This window comes from Arachis hypogaea, chromosome 15, assembly GCF_003086295.3.
Source record: "Arachis hypogaea cultivar Tifrunner chromosome 15, arahy.Tifrunner.gnm2.J5K5, whole genome shotgun sequence".
In the NCBI taxonomy this organism is placed as follows: Eukaryota; Viridiplantae; Streptophyta; class Magnoliopsida; order Fabales; family Fabaceae; genus Arachis; species Arachis hypogaea.
This window is the reverse complement of record NC_092050.1, coordinates 25,616,375-25,633,080: the sequence shown is the minus strand read 5'-3', so window position 1 is coordinate 25,633,080 and position 16,706 is coordinate 25,616,375. Positions and strand designations below refer to the sequence as shown.

General features: G+C 39.6%; 2 non-coding genes across 2 annotated transcripts; both read left to right on the top strand.

Annotated features, from left to right (window-relative positions):
- The first annotated feature begins 4,954 nt into the window (after positions 1 to 4,954).
- On the top strand, positions 4,955 to 5,063 carry LOC112752937 (small nucleolar RNA R71). Its single transcript, XR_003177346.1, has one exon. It is a non-coding gene; the product is annotated as a small nucleolar RNA R71 (small nucleolar RNA).
- Positions 5,064 to 14,372: 9,309 nt separating this feature from the next.
- LOC112752842 (small nucleolar RNA R71) lies at positions 14,373 to 14,479 on the top strand. The gene has a single exon (XR_003177254.1). It is a non-coding gene; the product is annotated as a small nucleolar RNA R71 (small nucleolar RNA).
- Positions 14,480 to 16,706: the final 2,227 nt, after the last annotated feature.

Here is a 16,706-nt window from a genome sequence, read left to right as displayed (position 1 = left end):
CTGGCCATGACCCTAAGCATTTTGTTTTCCAATATTACCACCGGATACATAAACGCCACAGACACTTGACTGGGTGAACCCCTTAGGATTGTGATTCAACTTTGCCAGAATCCCTAGCCAGTGGTGTCCAGAGTTCTTAGGCACACTCTTTTGCTTTTGGGATCATGACTTTAACTGCTCAATATCAAGCTTTTCACTTGACACCTTCACACCACAAGCATTTAGTTAGGGGGAGGAGCTCATTTGAACTTTTTTGGACAAGATTTTGCTTCTTTTAGGCCCTCCTAACCATTGATTCTCAAAGTCTTGAATACCTGCTCTTGCCTTTTGATTTAAAGAGCTATTGGATTTTTCTCTTTCTTTCTTACTCTTGCCTTTTGGTTTAAAGAGCTATTGGCTTTTTCTTTTTCCTTCTTTCTCCTTTTTTTGTTTCATTCTCTTTTTTTTTCTTTTTGCTGCTTTTTCTTGCTTCAATAATCAATAATTAGATTTTTTAGATCACCAATAATACTTCACCTTTTTCATCATTCTTTCAAGAACTAACATTCTTTACTCCAACATCAAATATGCACTGTTGATTCATGCATTCAGAAAGTAAAAGTAATGCCACCACATCAATTAATTAGGCTATTCTTATTATATAACTCGAGTTCATGCATCCTACTTCTCTTTTTCAAAGTACAATTTTTCTTTTAAGTATGGTAAAAGATGCATGGAATATTTCATAGCTTCAGACAAAACAAAAGATGATCATGCACTTAGAAACAGGAAATAGACAATGAAATACAATGGAAAACAGAAAAATAACATAAGCAAAGGTGGATATGAAACGTGACCACCTTAGTGACGGTGGCTACTGCTCCCTCTAGAGAATCCAATGGAGCGCTTGATTTTTTCTATGTCACGCCCCTGTCTCTATTGCTCCTCCCTCATAGCTCGTTGATCTTCTCTTATTTCATGGAGGATGGTGGAATGCTCTTGGTGTTCCATCCTCAGCTGATTCATGTTGGAGCTTAATTCTCCTAGAGAAGTATTCAGTTGATCCCAATATCCTTAGGGAGGAAAATACATCCCTTGAGACATTTCAGGGATTTCTTGTTGAGGCAGCTCCACATGCTCTTGCTGTGGTTCATGTGCCGGATCTTTAACATGCTCCATCCTTCTTTTAGTGATGGGCTTGTCCTCCTCAATAGGGATGTCTCCTTCTATGACAATTCCAGCTGAATTGCATAAGTGACATATGAGGTAAGGAAATGCTAGCCTTGCTTGGGTGGAGGTCTTTTCTGCCACCTTGTACATTTCATGAGGTATTACCTCATGTACCTCCACCTCATTCCCGAGCATGATACAGTGAATCATGATGGATCGGTCAAGGGTCACTTCAGACCGGTCGCTAGTAGGGATGATAGAGCATTGGATGAATTCCAACCATCCTCTAGCTACGGGCTTAAGGTCAAGCCTTCTTAGTTGAATAGGCTTGCCTTGAGCATCCCTTCTCCATTGTGCTCCTTCCATACAGATGTCTGAAAGGGCTTAGTCCAACCTCTGATCAAAATTGACTCTTCTAGTGTAAGGGTGTGGGTTTCCTTGCATTAATGGTAGTTGGAGCGCCAACCTTACACTTTCTGGGCTGAAATCCAAGAGATGCCCTCGGACCATGGTGTGCCAATTTTTGGGGTGTGGGTTCACACTAGTGTCATGATTTTTGGTGACCCACGCATTGGCATAAAACTCTTGCATCGTTAAGATTCCAACTTCCGGGATAGGGTTGGACAGAACATCCCAACCTCTTCTCCGGATTTCTTGTTGGATCTCCGGGTACTCATTCTTTTTTAGCCTAAAAGGGACTTCAGAAATCACCCTCTTCTTTGCCACTACTTTATAGAAGTGGTCTTGATTAGCTTTGGTAAGGAATCTCTCCCTTTCCCAACGTTTGGAGGTGGAAGCTATGGCTTTTTCTTTCCTCTTTCTAGAATATTCTCTGACTTTAGGTGCCATAAGTGTGAATGGAAAGCAAAAAGCAAGGCTTTTTCAACACCAAACTTAAAAGCTTTGCTCGTCTTCAAGCAAATATGAATAAAAGGGAGAAGAGAGTAGAAGAAGAAGAAAATATTGGAGATAGAGGGAGAGATAGATTCGGCCAAGTGAGGGGCTTATGGTGTATGAGGTATGTGTATGTGTGGGTATGAAGGGGTGATTGAGGGGGTATTTATAGGAGGGTTTGGGTTAGGGTTCGGTTATGGGGATAGGAAATTGGGAGAGAAATGTTTTGAATTTGAAGTGGGTGGGGTTGGTGAGAATGGATGGATGGTAGTGATGAAGGGTGTTAGGAAGAGAAAAAGGTGATGTGGATGTGATTGGTTGAGGGTGTATGGGGAACAGTGTATATGGAAAAGAGGGAAAGTAAGAGAGAGAAGAATGTGGGATAGGTGGAAATTTTGTGGGACCCACTGATCCTGATAGGCTAGGAAATTCGAATTTCCTGCCCCCTTGTGGGCGTTGAACGCCCAGCCTCTACTCTCTGGCTGGCGTTCAACGCCAGCTTCTTAATCCATATAGGGCGTTGAATGCCCAACCTCTGCTCCCTAGCTGGCGTTCAACGCCAGCTTCTTGCTCCTTCTTGGGTGTTGAACACCCACACTATATCTTGTGTGGCATTCAACGCCAGCTTCCTCACCCATTGGGGGCGTTGAATGCCCCTCTTGCCTCCTTGTCTGGCGTTCAATGCCAGCTAGGGGTGTACTCCAGGGTGTTCTGCTTCCATCTCTGAACATCTCTGTCTCTATTCTAACTACTGCACATGATCACAAACTCTAAAAAGGAATTAACTCTGAAAATAACTTAATATAACTCAAATAGAAATAACTAAAAAATCAGAATAATATAATTATGGTTGGGTTGTCTCTCAACAAGCGCTTCTTTAATGTCACTAGTTTGATAGTCAGCCCCTTTAAGGGGATGGATAGGGGCTCTGAATTTTGCCCCTTACAGTGAACTTCTTCCCTCTGCTCTCATGGATGAGCTCCACATGTTCTAGAGACAGGATCTTATTCACGGTGTGTGGAATCACTGAGCTGTCTGTGAAGACAACTCTCATGCCAGGTTAGAGGTCTTTAGTGGGATTTTCTTATCCCTCCAGCCTTTAAGTACCTTCGCTTGGTACCTTCAATCTCAGTGCTTGATGATGGTTTCTCAACATCAAACCTAGATTTGGCATTTGGGGGTTCTGTATAGCTTTGCAATGAGAGAGAGGGTTAAAACACTAAGTGTTGTGTAGTTGTCTCTCCCTTTGGGATGGAGTTAGGGTTGGGCATCTTGAATAAGATGTGATCTTCCCATAATTGCAGAACTAGCTCTCCCTTCGCAACATAAATTATGGCATTGGTTGTAGCTAGGAAAGGTCTTCCAAGGATGATGGATTCATCCTCATCCTCTCCAGTATCTAATATTATAAAATCTACAGGGATGTAAAAGTTTTCAACCTTTACTAAGACATCCTCTACCAGACCATATGCCTTTTTCAGTGACTTGTCTACCATCTCCAATGAGATCTTGGTAGCTTGCACCTCAAAGATTTCCAGTCTCTCCATTACAGAGAGAGGTATCAGGCTTATGCTTGACCCTAGGTTACATAAAGCCTTCTCAAAAGTAATTGTTCCTATGGTGCAGAGAATTAGGAAGTGTCCAGGATCTGGCAGCATTTGAGGTAGTTTCTTTTGAACCAAGGCATTAAGTTCCTTAGTGAGCACTGGAGGTTCTTCTTCCAATGCCTCTGTTCCAAATAATTTGGTATTCAGCTTTATCAGAATTTCTAGGTACCGATCAACTTGTTCTTCCCTAGTTTTTTCTTCATCATCAGAGGAGGAGTTTTCTTCAGAGTCCATAATCTGCAACAAGGCAGTCAATAGAACCTCTATGGTCTCCTCATGTGTGATGGTTTCTTTTAGTTCTTTAATAATGGAGTCCTTAGCGGGTGTTGAACGCCCAGCTACTCCTATTGTGGCATTCAATGCCAAGACTAGTCCCTCTTTGGGCGTTGAACGCCCAGCCTCTACTCCATTGCTGGCGTTCAACACCAATAACTGCTCCTCCTTGGGCGTTGAATGCCTAACTACTCTTTTGCTGGCGTTCAACGCTAGCTTCTCCTCTTCAGTTTCGGCCTCAACTTCTACAGTGATGGCCTTGTACTCTTCTCTTGGATTTACTTCAGTGTTACTAGAAAGAGTGTTAGGAGGAGTCTCAGAGATTCTCTTACTCAACTGACCAATCTGTATCTCCATATTCCTGATGGAGGATCTTGTTTCAGTAATGAAACTATGAGTAGTCTGAGAGAGATTAGAGACTGTAGTGGCTAAGTCTGAGAGGCTTCGCTTAGAAGTCTCCATATGTTACTGAGAAGATGGTAATGGTTTATTATTAAACCTATTCTGGTTTCTTCCACCTGGATTGTTATTGAAGCCTTGCTGAGGCTTATGTTGATCCCTCCAGGAAAATTTGGGATGATTCCTCCATAATGAGTTGTAGGTGTTTCCATAAGCCACATTATTGGGATTTCCTGAGGAATTCCCCATATAGTTAACCTCATCCATCATGGGTTGATCTGGATCATATGCATCTCCTTCATAGGAGGCTTCTTGTGTGCTGTCAACTGCAGCTTGAAATCCAGTCAGATGCTGAAAGATCATATTGACCTGTTGGGTCAGGATCTTGTTCTGGGCCAATATGGCATTCAAAGTGTCAACCTCCAAGACTCCTCTCTTCTGAGCTGCCCCATTGCTTACAGGATTCCTCTCAGAAGTGTACATAAATTGGTTGTTAGCAATCATGTCAATAAGTTTCTGTGCCTCTTCCAGCGTTTTCTTCAAGTGGAGTGATCCTCCAGCAGAGTGGTCTAAAGCCATCTTGGATAATTCAAAGAGACCATCATAGAAGATATCTAACATGGTCCAGTCTAAAATCATGTTAAGAGGGCACTTTCTGATTAATTGCTTGTACCTCTCCCAGGCCTCATAGAGGGATTCACCCTCTTTCTGCCTGAAGGTCTGAACTTCTACCTTAAGCCTGCTCAGCTTCTGAGGTGGAAAGAACTTGGTCAAGAATGCATTGACCACCTTTTCCCAAGAGTATAGGCTTTTCTTAGGTTGAGAATCCAGCCACAACCTAGCTCTGTCCCTTACAGCAAAAGGGAAAAGCATAAGCTTGTAAATCTCTGAATCCACTCTATTATTCTTGACAGTATCATAGATCTGTAAGAAATCAGAGATGAATCTGTTGGGATCTTCCTATGGAAGTCCATGAAACTGGCAGTTCTGTTGAACTAGAGTGCCCAGTTGGGGCTTCAGCTCAAAGTTATTTGCACCGATGGCAGGTATGGAGATGCTTCTTCCATAGAAGTTAGAAGTGAGTGCAGTGAAGTCACCTAGGACCTTTCTTGCGTCTCCTCCACCATTAGGATTGGCTGCCATGTTTGTATTTTCATCTTCTTGTTCGAAAAGCTCTGTGAGGTTTCCTTAGGAGTGTTGTGCTCTAACTTGTTGTAAACGCCTCCTCAAAGTCCTCTCAGGTTCAAGATCAGGATCAAAGAGAGGTTCTTTATCCCTGTTCTTGCTCATAAACAACAAGAAAGAATCCAAGAAGGGAAGAAAAGGATTCTCTATGTCAGAGTATAGAGGTCCTTTGTGAGAGAGTTAAAAGAAGAGAAAAGAAAAGAAAGATATCTTTTAAATTAAAAGAGTTTTCAAAAAATAAATAGAAAAAGAAAAAGAAGATTTTTGAAAATAGAAGAGAGAGAAAGAGGTAAGAATTTTCGAAAAAGGAGAGAGAGAATGATGTAGAAAGTTTTCGAAAATAGAAGAGAGAGAAAGAAGAATTAGAGAGATACCAAACTTTCAAAATTAAAATAAAATAAAACAAGTAACTAACCAACTAACAAGATTTGAAAATAAATTAAAAGATTTGATTTTGAAATTTAATTTTAAAAGAAAGTAAAGACTTGGAATTTAAAAGTTTTAAATTTAAAAAGAAGATAAGATAGGAAGGACTTAAAGCAAGAAGATATGATAAAGATTTGAAAAAGATTTGAAAAGATAAGATTTGAAATATTGATTTTTGAAAAAGATTTGATTTTGAAATTTGAAATTTGAATTTTAAAATTTAAATTTTGAAATTGAATTTTAAAATTTGAATTTAAAGTAAGATAAGATAGGATTTTTGAAATTTAAAGAAAGATAAAAAGATAAGATAAAGATTTGAAAAGATAAGATTTGAAATTCAAAATTTAAACTTTACTAACAAGAAAATACCAAACTTAAAATTTTTTAAATCAAGATAAGAAAAGATAACAAGATTTTCGAAAATTTAAACAAAGATAAAAAAATTTTGGATTTTCAAATTTTAATAAAAAAGAAAAACAACTAAAAGACACCAAACCTAAAATTTTAGAATTAAAGGACACTAAATTTTGAAAAATTGAGAGAAAAACATAAGAAGACACCAAACTTAAAAATTTTTAAGATCAAATAAAGAAATTAACAAGAACAATTCGAATACCAAGGAGAACAACCAAGAACAATTTCGAAAATTTAAAGGAAAGATGAACACAAAAAGGGACACCAAACTTAAAAACTGACACAAGACTCAAACAAAGAAAAAGGTTACTAAAGAAAACAAAAGGTTTTTTAAAAATTTTTGAAAAAGAAAACAAAAGACACAATTAAAAGAGTAATTAAACCTTAAAGAATACCTAATCTAAGCAACAAGATAGTCCGGTAGTTTGTCAAACTCGAACAATCCCCGGCAACGGCGCCAAAAACTTGGTACGCGAAATTGAACTCCGCACAACTGAACCGGAAAGTGCACTGGGTCGTCAAAGTAATACCTCAGGTGAGTCAGGGTCGAATCCCACGGAGATTATCGGATTGAGCAAACAATGGCTATCTTGTAAATCATAGTCAGGCGATTAGAAAAGATGGTTATTTGTTAAGAAGCATAAACGAAAAGTAAAGGAAATGAAATACCAGATTAGTGTAAAAGCAATGATAGATATTCAGTTAAGGCTTCAGAGATGCGTGTTCTTTCTGGATTAACTTTTCTTACTGTCTACTTCAATAACGAATGATTCCTTCAATGGCAGCCAGAATTGACTAACTCATGTAGCATCCTCATCAAGTTAGTCCCTTCTAAACCATAGCAATCCACTATATCCGAGCAACTCATGTAGCATCCTCATCAAGTTAACCTATGGCTTCCCACTATAGTTGAAGGTGAAGACCTAAGCAATCCACTCCCCTTCGCGATCCTACTCAAAATGCCACAAACAAAGTTGGATCTTCCGGATCAGGGAACGCTGCTTCTCATATTCTAGACATAACGCCACAGAAACCTCAGTAACCCACGGTCAACGGGATTATATGTCACATATACTAAGTCGCCCAGGCGCGCTCTTAGAATCTGCAGTGCACTCTTTAGCTGTCGTTCAATGCTATCCAGGTCAGGACTCAGACGGAACCCATGTAGAACAAGGATAATTGTCATTGGTCATCCTCAATTCATGAGATGAAGAATGAAAATGCACAAGAGAATGGAATCAAACGTATATTGAAATAGAAATAGTAATATTATTAATCCATGAGAATTAGCAGAGCTCCTAACCTTAACTTAGGAGGTTTAGTTGCTCATGCTTTACAGAAAGTAATGTAAAACGCAAAAAAGGTAAAGATGAGGTAATATATCCTAAACATGGGTGATCTTCTCCTTTAAATACTAATCTAATAACCAAGAAGTACAAAAAGTATGACAGACTAGACTAGAGGTGTGAAAATCTATCCTTGGGCCCACTTTGGTTGAGTACTTGGGCTGAGCTTGGTGTCTAACTTTGAGGAATGGGCGTTGAACGCCTATTAGGGGGTGATTGGTGGTGCACGGAAATTGTGATTCACACTTCTCACTTCTCCGCACAACTAACCAGCAAGTGCACTGGGTCGTCCAAGTAATAAACTTTACGTGAGTAAGGGTCGATCCCACGGAGATTGTCGGCTTGAAGCAAGCTATGGTCATCCTGTAAATCTTAGTCAGGCGGATTCAAATGGTTATGAGGTTTTGATAATTAAAAAATAAATAAAACATAAAGTAAGATGAAGATACTTATGTAATTCATTAGTGGAAATTTCAGATAAGCATTTGGAGATGCTTTGTTGCTTCTGAACCTCTGCTTTCCTATTGCCTTCTTGATGAGCGGATAATTTATACGCTTTTTGGCATTGTTTTTAGGTAGTTTTTAGTATGTTTTAGTTAGTTTTTATTATATTTTTATTATTTTTTAAATAAAAATTACATTTCTTGACTTTACTATGAGTTTGTGTATTTTTTTGTGATTTCAGGTATTTTCTGGCTGAAATTGAGGGATCTGAGCAAAAATCTGATTCAGAGGCTGAAAAAGGACTGCAGATGCTGTTGGATTCTGACCTCCCTGCACTCGAAGTGGATTTTCTAGAGCTACAGAAGCCCAATTGGCGCGCTCTCAATTGTGTTGGAAAGTAGACATCCTGGGCTTTCCAGCAATATATAATAGTTCATACTTTGCCCGAGATTTGATGGCCCAAACCGGCGTTTCAAGTCAGCATAAAAATTTTGGCGTCAAAACGCCAGAACTAGCATAAAAGCTGGAAAGCCCAAGATGTCTACTTTCCAACGCAATTGAGAGCGCGCCAATTGGGCTTCTATAGCCCCAGAAAATCCACTTCAAGTGCAGGAGGGTCAGAATCCAACAGCATCTGCAGTCCTTTTTCAACCTCTGAATCAGATTTTTGCTCGGGTCCCTCAATTTCAGCTAGAAAATACCTGAAATTACAGAAAAATACACAAACTCATAGTAAAGTCCAAAAATGTGATTTTTGAATAAAAACTAATAAAAATATAATAAAAAGTAACTAAAACATACTAAAAACTATGTAAAAACAATGCCAAAAAGGGTATAAATTATCCGCTCATTAATTGGCACTGCCTTGCTTCTTGGTGGACGTTGAACGTCCCAAAGGGGTGGTTCTTGGGCGTTCAACGCTAGCTGGTCTCATTGGGGCGTTGAACGCAGCTAGGGGGTAGCTCCTTGCCGTTCAATGCCCAATATAAGCAGGATCCTTCGAAGAAAAGTATAAACCATTATGTATTGCTGGAAAACTCTGAACATTAGCTTTCAAACGCCGTTAAGAACGCGTCATTTGGACCTCTGTAGCTCCGAAAATGCTCGTTTGCATGCACAGAGGTCAGAATCTGACAGCATCTGCTTCGCTTTCCTTGCCTCTGAATCAGACTTTGCCAAAGCTCCTCAAAGTATTACCTGAAATCATCAGAAAATACAAAACAAAACTATGAAAACATTATAAAACTTAAACAAAACAAAACTAAAATAATATGAAAATGATACCAAAAAGCGTATAAAATATCCGCTCATCACTTTGGCATCTCACTTTCTTTTGAAGCCCAGACATATTGGCATCCTTTAGAATTAGAATCCGAATGGTATTATTGATTCCCTTCTTTAAGTTCTTTTTGATTCTTGAACACATCTTTTGTTTTCTTTTGGTGCTTTACACCTTTGAGCCTAGCCGTGACTCTAAGTGTTTTGTTTTCAAGTATGACCACCTGATACATAAACACCACAAGCACTTAACTGGGGGAACCCTTTGGATTCGACTTTTGCTTTGCATTAATCCCAGACAGTGGTGCTCAGATCCTTAAGCATACTCTTTATAGCATTGGGACATGACTTTAAATGCTCAGTCTCAAGGATTACTTGACACTTTTATGCCACAAGCATATAGTTAGGGAGGACAACTCTTTTGAGCTTTTTTAGGCCAATTTTGATCTTCCTAACCATTAATGCTCAAAGCCTTGGACCTTTTTCTTTTGATATAATTTTTTCTTTTGCTGTTTTTTTTTTTTTTTGCTTCAGGAATCAATCTTTTTGATATTTCAGAAAATCAATAACACATCTTTAAATTCCTGTTCCTCAAGAACCAACATGCCCAATCCCAACATCAAGTATGCATAGTTAATTCATACATTCAGAAAATAAAGATAAGGCCACCACTTCAAAGTAAATAGAGTAGCTTATAATTTAACTCAAGACCTTGTGCATCTTACTACTTCTTTTTCAAGAAATTTTTCTTTTTAACCTTGATGTGGAGTACATGAGACATCTAAAATAAAACAAAGAAATAAAGCTACTACTAGAAAATAAAGAAATCCTAAGGATGATCATGCAACTAGAATAGAAAATAGATAACAAAATAAAATACAAAGAAAATGGAGATAAATATATGGAAAATGAAATTAGACCACCTCAATGATGGCGGCCACTACTCCCTTCGGGGAATCCTCTGGAGCATTTAAGCTCCTCAATGTTGTGCCGCTTCCTCTTCTGCTCCTCCCTCATACTTCTTTGGTCTTCTATCATCTAATGGAAGATAGCAGAGTAGTCTTGATGCTCTAGCCTCAGCTGATCAACTGATGAGGTCAGCTCCCCTAGAGATATGGTCAACTGATCCCAATCGTCACGGGGAGGGAAGTACATCCCTTGAAGCATCTCCGGAATATCCTGTGGAGGTGACAGAACGGGTTCTTGCTGTGGTTCTTGTTCAGGCTCCCTAGCGTGCTACATACCCTTTCTTGTAATGGTCTCTCCTTGTCAATTAGAGTATCTCCCCGTATGCGAAATCCAGCTGCTCCACATAGGCAATAATTGAGATGAGGGAATGCCAACCGTACTTGGGTGGAGGGCTTGTCAGCCACTTTGTAAATCTCTTGAGGGATCACCTCATGAACCTCTACCTCACTGCCGAGTATGATGCAGTGCATCATCACTACTCTCTAAATTGTAACCTCAGAGTGTTTACTCGTAGGGTTGATCGAACATTAGATGAACTCCAACCATCCTCTAGCTACTAGATTAAGGTCAAGCCTACCCAGTTGGTAAGGCTTACCTTGGGTGTCCCTCCTCCACTGAGCTCCAGGCACGCAGATATCTATGTAAGAACTTGCTCCAGCCTTTGGTCAGAGTTGACCCTTCGAATGTATGATTGAGGGTCACCTCATGACTGAGGCAACTGTAGCACCATCCTTTACACTCTCAGGGCTAAAATCTATGATGTGCCCTCTGACCATGGTGCACCAGTTTTTGGGCTCCGGGTTCACACATGTGTCATGCTTCTTTGTGACCCAGGCGTTGGCATAGAATTCTTGCACCATTAATACTCCCACCTCGGAAATGGGATTGGCCAGAATTTCCCAATCTCGTCTCAGAACTTGGTGTAGGATTTTTGGGTACTCATCTTCCTTGAGCTTGAAGGGGACCTCGAGAATTACTTTCTTCTTCCTTACCATGTCATAGAAGTTGTCTTGATGGGCCTTGGTGAGGAATCTTGTGATCTCCCATGGTTCAGAAGCAGAAGCACGAGCTTTTTCTTTTCTTTTTCTTGAGGATTCTCTGATCTTTGGTGCCATAGAGATAATATATAGAAAGAAAAAAGCGAAGCTTTCCAACACCAAACTTAAGAACTTTGCTCATCCTCGAGCAAATATAAAAGCAAAAAAAAAAGAAGGGAACACAAAAGAAAGAGACAAAGGGGATGGAGGGGAGGCATTGGCCTTTGGGAGGGAAGGAAGGGATAAATGAAGAAAGGGAAGGTGGATTGTGAAGAGCATGGAAGAAGTGAAGAGTAGGGAATAGTGTGGTAAAAGTGGATGGAATGAGGGGTATATATAGTGGTAGGGAGGGTGTGGGTTCGGTTAGTGGGAGAAAGATGGGAGGAAATTTGAATTCAAAGTGGATGGGGTTGGTGGGAAAGTGAATTGATGGGATTGATGAGAGGGTATTGGGTAGAGGGAAAGGTGGGGTGTGGGAATCAAGGAAATTGATGGGGATGTGATGGATGAATGTGGATGAAAAAATGGGATAGAGAGGATAGAGAAGGGATAGGAGTGAATGAGTAGTAGGGCAGGTGGTGGGACCCGTTGGCTAATAAAGCTTCAAAATTCGAACCTTGCTGCCTCCCCCATTGGCGTTCAACGCTAGACTGAGCGTTGAATGACAAAGGGGGATTACTTTTTTTTTTTGTGTGGGGTGTTCAACGCCAAAGATGGGCGTTGAACCCCCATGGGAGGGGGACCAAACTATCGTCCTAGACTACTCCTAAAAGGGCGTTAAACACCCTAGCCTCCTTGCCACTTCTAGCGCTGAGTGTCAGTTCTGGCGTTCAACGCCTGTAAGGGGGTATCCTCCAGGGTGTTCTGTTTTCTTACTACGCATTCCTATTTCTCTTCTAAATGCTACACATAATCACAAACATTAGAAAGAAAGGGAAACCTATGAAAATTAATAGAAAATAAAATAATATAAAATCGAACTAAAATAACATAAAGAAAATAAAAAGTACTATAGGATATATATGGTTGGGTTGCCTCCCAACAAGTGCTTCTTTTCCGTCATTAACTTGACAGACAACTCCTTTACGGAGGCTGATAGGGGCTCAGATCTTCACCCCTCATGGTGAACTTACATCCTGTACTCTCATGAATTAGTTCAACATGTTCCAGAGATAGGATCCTATTCACAGTATGTGGTATGACTGGACTTCTTGTGAAGACAACTCTCATGCGAAGTGAGAAGTCTTCAGTTGAAATCTTCTTCTTAGTGCTTCATTCCTCAGTGGTTGGTGGTGGATGCCCAACACCAAACTTAGGTTTGATGTCAGGGGGTTCTGTATGGCTCTACACTGAGAGAGAAGGTTGGAACACTAAGTGTTGTACAGTGGTACCTCCTTTATCCAAGAGAGAGTGAGTTTTGTGAATCTTGAACAGAATATGATCCTCCCACAACCTTAGAATTAACTCTCCTTTCTCAACATCTATCAAGGCCTTCTTAGTAGGTAAGAAGAGCCGTCCAAGGATGATAGAGTTATTCTTGTCCTCTCTAGTGTCAAGTATCATGAAGTCTACAGGGAGGTAAAGGTCTTCAATCTTTACAAGGACGTTCTCCACCATTCCATATACCCATTTTAGGGACTTATCTGCCATCTCCAATGAGATCCTTGTGGGCTGCACCTCTTGGATCCCCATCTTCGTCATCACAGAGAGAGGCATCAGATTAATGCTTGATCCAAGATCGCACAGTGCCTTTTAAAATGTAATGGCTCCTATAGTACAAGGAATTAGGAAGCTTCCGGGATCTGGCCTCTTCTGACGTAGCTTTTTTTGCTCAAGGGCGCTGTATTCCTTGGTTAGCACCACAGTTTCATCCTCTCCCCCCTCAGGGCCGTCTTTTCAGAAATTACACTTTTTAGATAGGCCATATAGGGGTTTCTTCTCCAACACCTCTGCAAAAGAGATGTTAACTTACAACTTCCTGAGGACTGCTAAGAATTGAGCAAGTTGCTCATCCTTATTCTCCTTTTGCACGTCTAGAGAGGGTTGGTCTTCAGGCTCTTTCATCTTCATGGGGGCGGTATGAGTACACTCCCAGTCTCCTCCTGAGCCTTGTTCTCCTTCAGTTCCTCAACATCATATTCCTCCTTGGGTTCGGCCGCTCCTCCCATAGTGAGGTCTTTGCACTCTTCCCTTGGATTTACGTCTGTGTTGCTTTGAAGAGTGTTGGAGGGTTCCTCAGGTATCCTTTTGCTCAACTGACCCACTTGTATCTCTAAGTTCTGAATTAAAGACCGAGTCTCTACCATAAAGCTATGAGTGGACTTGGAGAGGTTAGAAACTATGGTGGCCAGGTCAAAGAGGCTTTGTGTGGGTGCTTCCATCTGCTTTTGAGAGGGTTGGAACTGTCTATTATTGAACCTATTTTGATTGGTTCCACCCTGATTGTATTTGAAGCCTTGTTGTGGTTTCTGCTGGTCTCTCCACCCAAAGTTAGGGTGATTCCTCCATCCCTAATTAAAAGTGATTGAATAGGGATTATTATTAGGATTTCTAGAGGAATTTCCCATGTAGTTCACTTCCTCCATGGTGGTCCAAGCATTGTCACTAGCGTCCCTTTCATAGGATGCATCTTGAGTTGTGGCAGCTGAAACTTGAATCCCACTTAGGTGTTGGGAGATCATGTTGATTTGCTAGCACATGAGCTTATTTTGAGCCAAAATGGCATCAGAGTGTCCACCTCCATGACTCCTCTCTTCTGAGTAGTCCCAGTATTCACAGAGTTTCTCTCAGAAGTGTACATATATTGGTTGCTAGCGGCCATCTCAACGAGCTCCTATACCTCCTCAAGCGTCTTCTTCATGTGGAGTGAACTACCAGTAGAGTGATCCAATGACATCTTGGACATCTCAGAGAGGCCATAATAAAAGATCTCTAACATGGTCCACTCTGAGATCATGTTGGGAGGGCATATCCTGATTAGCTGCTTGTATCTCTCCCAAGCTTCATAGAGGGACTCTTCCTCTTTCTGTCTGAAAGTATGGACTTCCACTCTAATCTTGCTCAGCTTCTGGGTGGTTAGAATTTGGCCAGAAAGCCATTGACCACCTTTTACCATGTGCCCAGACTTTCCTTAGGCCGAGAATCCAGCCAAAGCTTTGCTCTGTCCCTTACAGCAAAAGGAAAGAGCATGAGCTTGTAAACCTCTGGGTTTACTCCATTTCTCTTGACAGTATCACAGATCTGCAGAAAATCATATATGAACTTATTGGGATCCTCCTGGGGGAGTCCATAAAAATGACAATTCTGTTGCACCAGAGTGACCAGTTGAGGCTTAAGCTCGAAGTTGTTGGCACCTATGGCAGGTATAGATATGCTGCGCCCATAGAAGTCAGATGTGGTGCAGTGTAAGATCCAAGGACCTTCCTTGTGTCTCCTCCAGCGTTTGGATTGGCTGCCATAGTTGTCTCGTCAGCTTCTTCTTCAAAAGATTACATGAGATTTCCTCCAGCTTTGCAAGATTAAGCTTGCTGCAAATGCCGCCTCAAGGTCCTCTCAGGTTCAAGGTCAAGATCAAGAAGAGTTTCCTTATCCCAGTTCCTGCTCATAAACAATCAAGAAGCAAAGCAAGGTAGGAAAGGTAGAGGTCTATGTCAGAGTATAGAGGACTCCCTCTGAGAAACTCTAATAAAGATATCAAATGAGATAAAGTAAGTAATAAAGAGTTGAAAATAAGGATGCGGGATTTAATTCAGAGAGTTTTTTAAAATAATGAAAAAGAAAAAGGTTAAAAAGGTTTTCGAAAAAAAAAAAGAAAGAAAAAAAAATTATAGAGACACCAACTAAAAAAAATAAGATAAAGCAACAATTTACCTAAGAAGATTTGAAAATAAAAATAGAAAATTTGTTTTGAAGATTTTTGAAATTTAAAAAGTAAAGGTTAAATAAAGATTTTGAAATTCAAAATTAAAAGAAAAAAAAACTTAAAGAAACACCAAGCTTCAAATTTGAATTTAAATAAAGATGAGATAAGATAACTAAATTTTGAAAATCAAGAAGAAGATAAGATAAAGATCCAAAAAGGATGAACAAGATATGATTAAAGAAAATTAAATTAAACAAAAAGATCACTAACGAGACACCAAACTTAGAATTTTAAACCAAGATCAAAAAAAGGGTCAAGAATTTTCAAAAATTTAAAAGAAAAGGTTTTTTTCGAAAATTTAAAAAGAAAAGAAAATATTAAAAAGACACCAAACTTAAAATTTGAAATTAAGTAAAAAGAAGGTACCAAAAAATTTTCAAAAATCAAAGGAAAAAGATCAACAAGAAGAAAATCCAAATTTTCAAGAAAACAAACAAGATCAAATTCAAAAATCAAGAAAAAAAATAATTAACCAAAACTAATAAGAAATACCAAACTTAAAATTAAAAATTAAAGGAGAATTACTAAGGGAAATTTCGAAAATATATGGAAATAGGTAAAACTAAAAGTCAAACTCAAAAGGAAATAAATAATAAAAAATTGATAAAAGTCCCTAATCTAAGCAACAAGACAACCGGTAGTTGTCAATTACAAACAATTCCCGACAACGGTGCCAAAAACTTGGTGCGCGAAATTAGAACTCGCAAAACTTCATCGGCAAGTGCACCGGATCATCCAAGTAATACCTCAGGTGTGTGAGGGTCGATACCACGAGGATTTTGGATTGAGCAAGCATTAGCTATCTTGTTGGACTTAGTCAGGCAAATAGTAAAAGGTGATGGTTGTTTGAAAACACATAAAACAATTAATTTAGAAAAGAAAGTAAAGATTGGTGTAAAATCAATATAAAGAAAACAGTTAAGGTCTCGGAGATGTTTATCTTTCCGAATTACTACTTCTTACTAACTACTTTAACAATTAATGATTTATTCCATGATAAACTGTAAGTGATTAACCCTAATCCCTTAGTGATTAATCTCCTCTGATGCTAATAAAACGCTACAGACAATGTCAATTACTTTCAAATCAGAGTGTGAAGCTCAGTATTCTAGTTTATACCACAAAGGCCCTAATCACCCCAGATCCCGGCTGAACAGATGTTCCCATATCCCCAACGAGTTGTGGATTAGCTACCTAGGAGGTGTGTTCTCAAGCTGTAGTTCGAATGACCTTGGCCAAGTATCACAAGAACTCATGTAGAAAAAGGGGTCATACTTCCATTCCACCCAGTTTCATTAGTATTAAGAACGAGCCACACCTTATAATGGAATCAAACATACACTAAAATAGAAAAGTAATAATA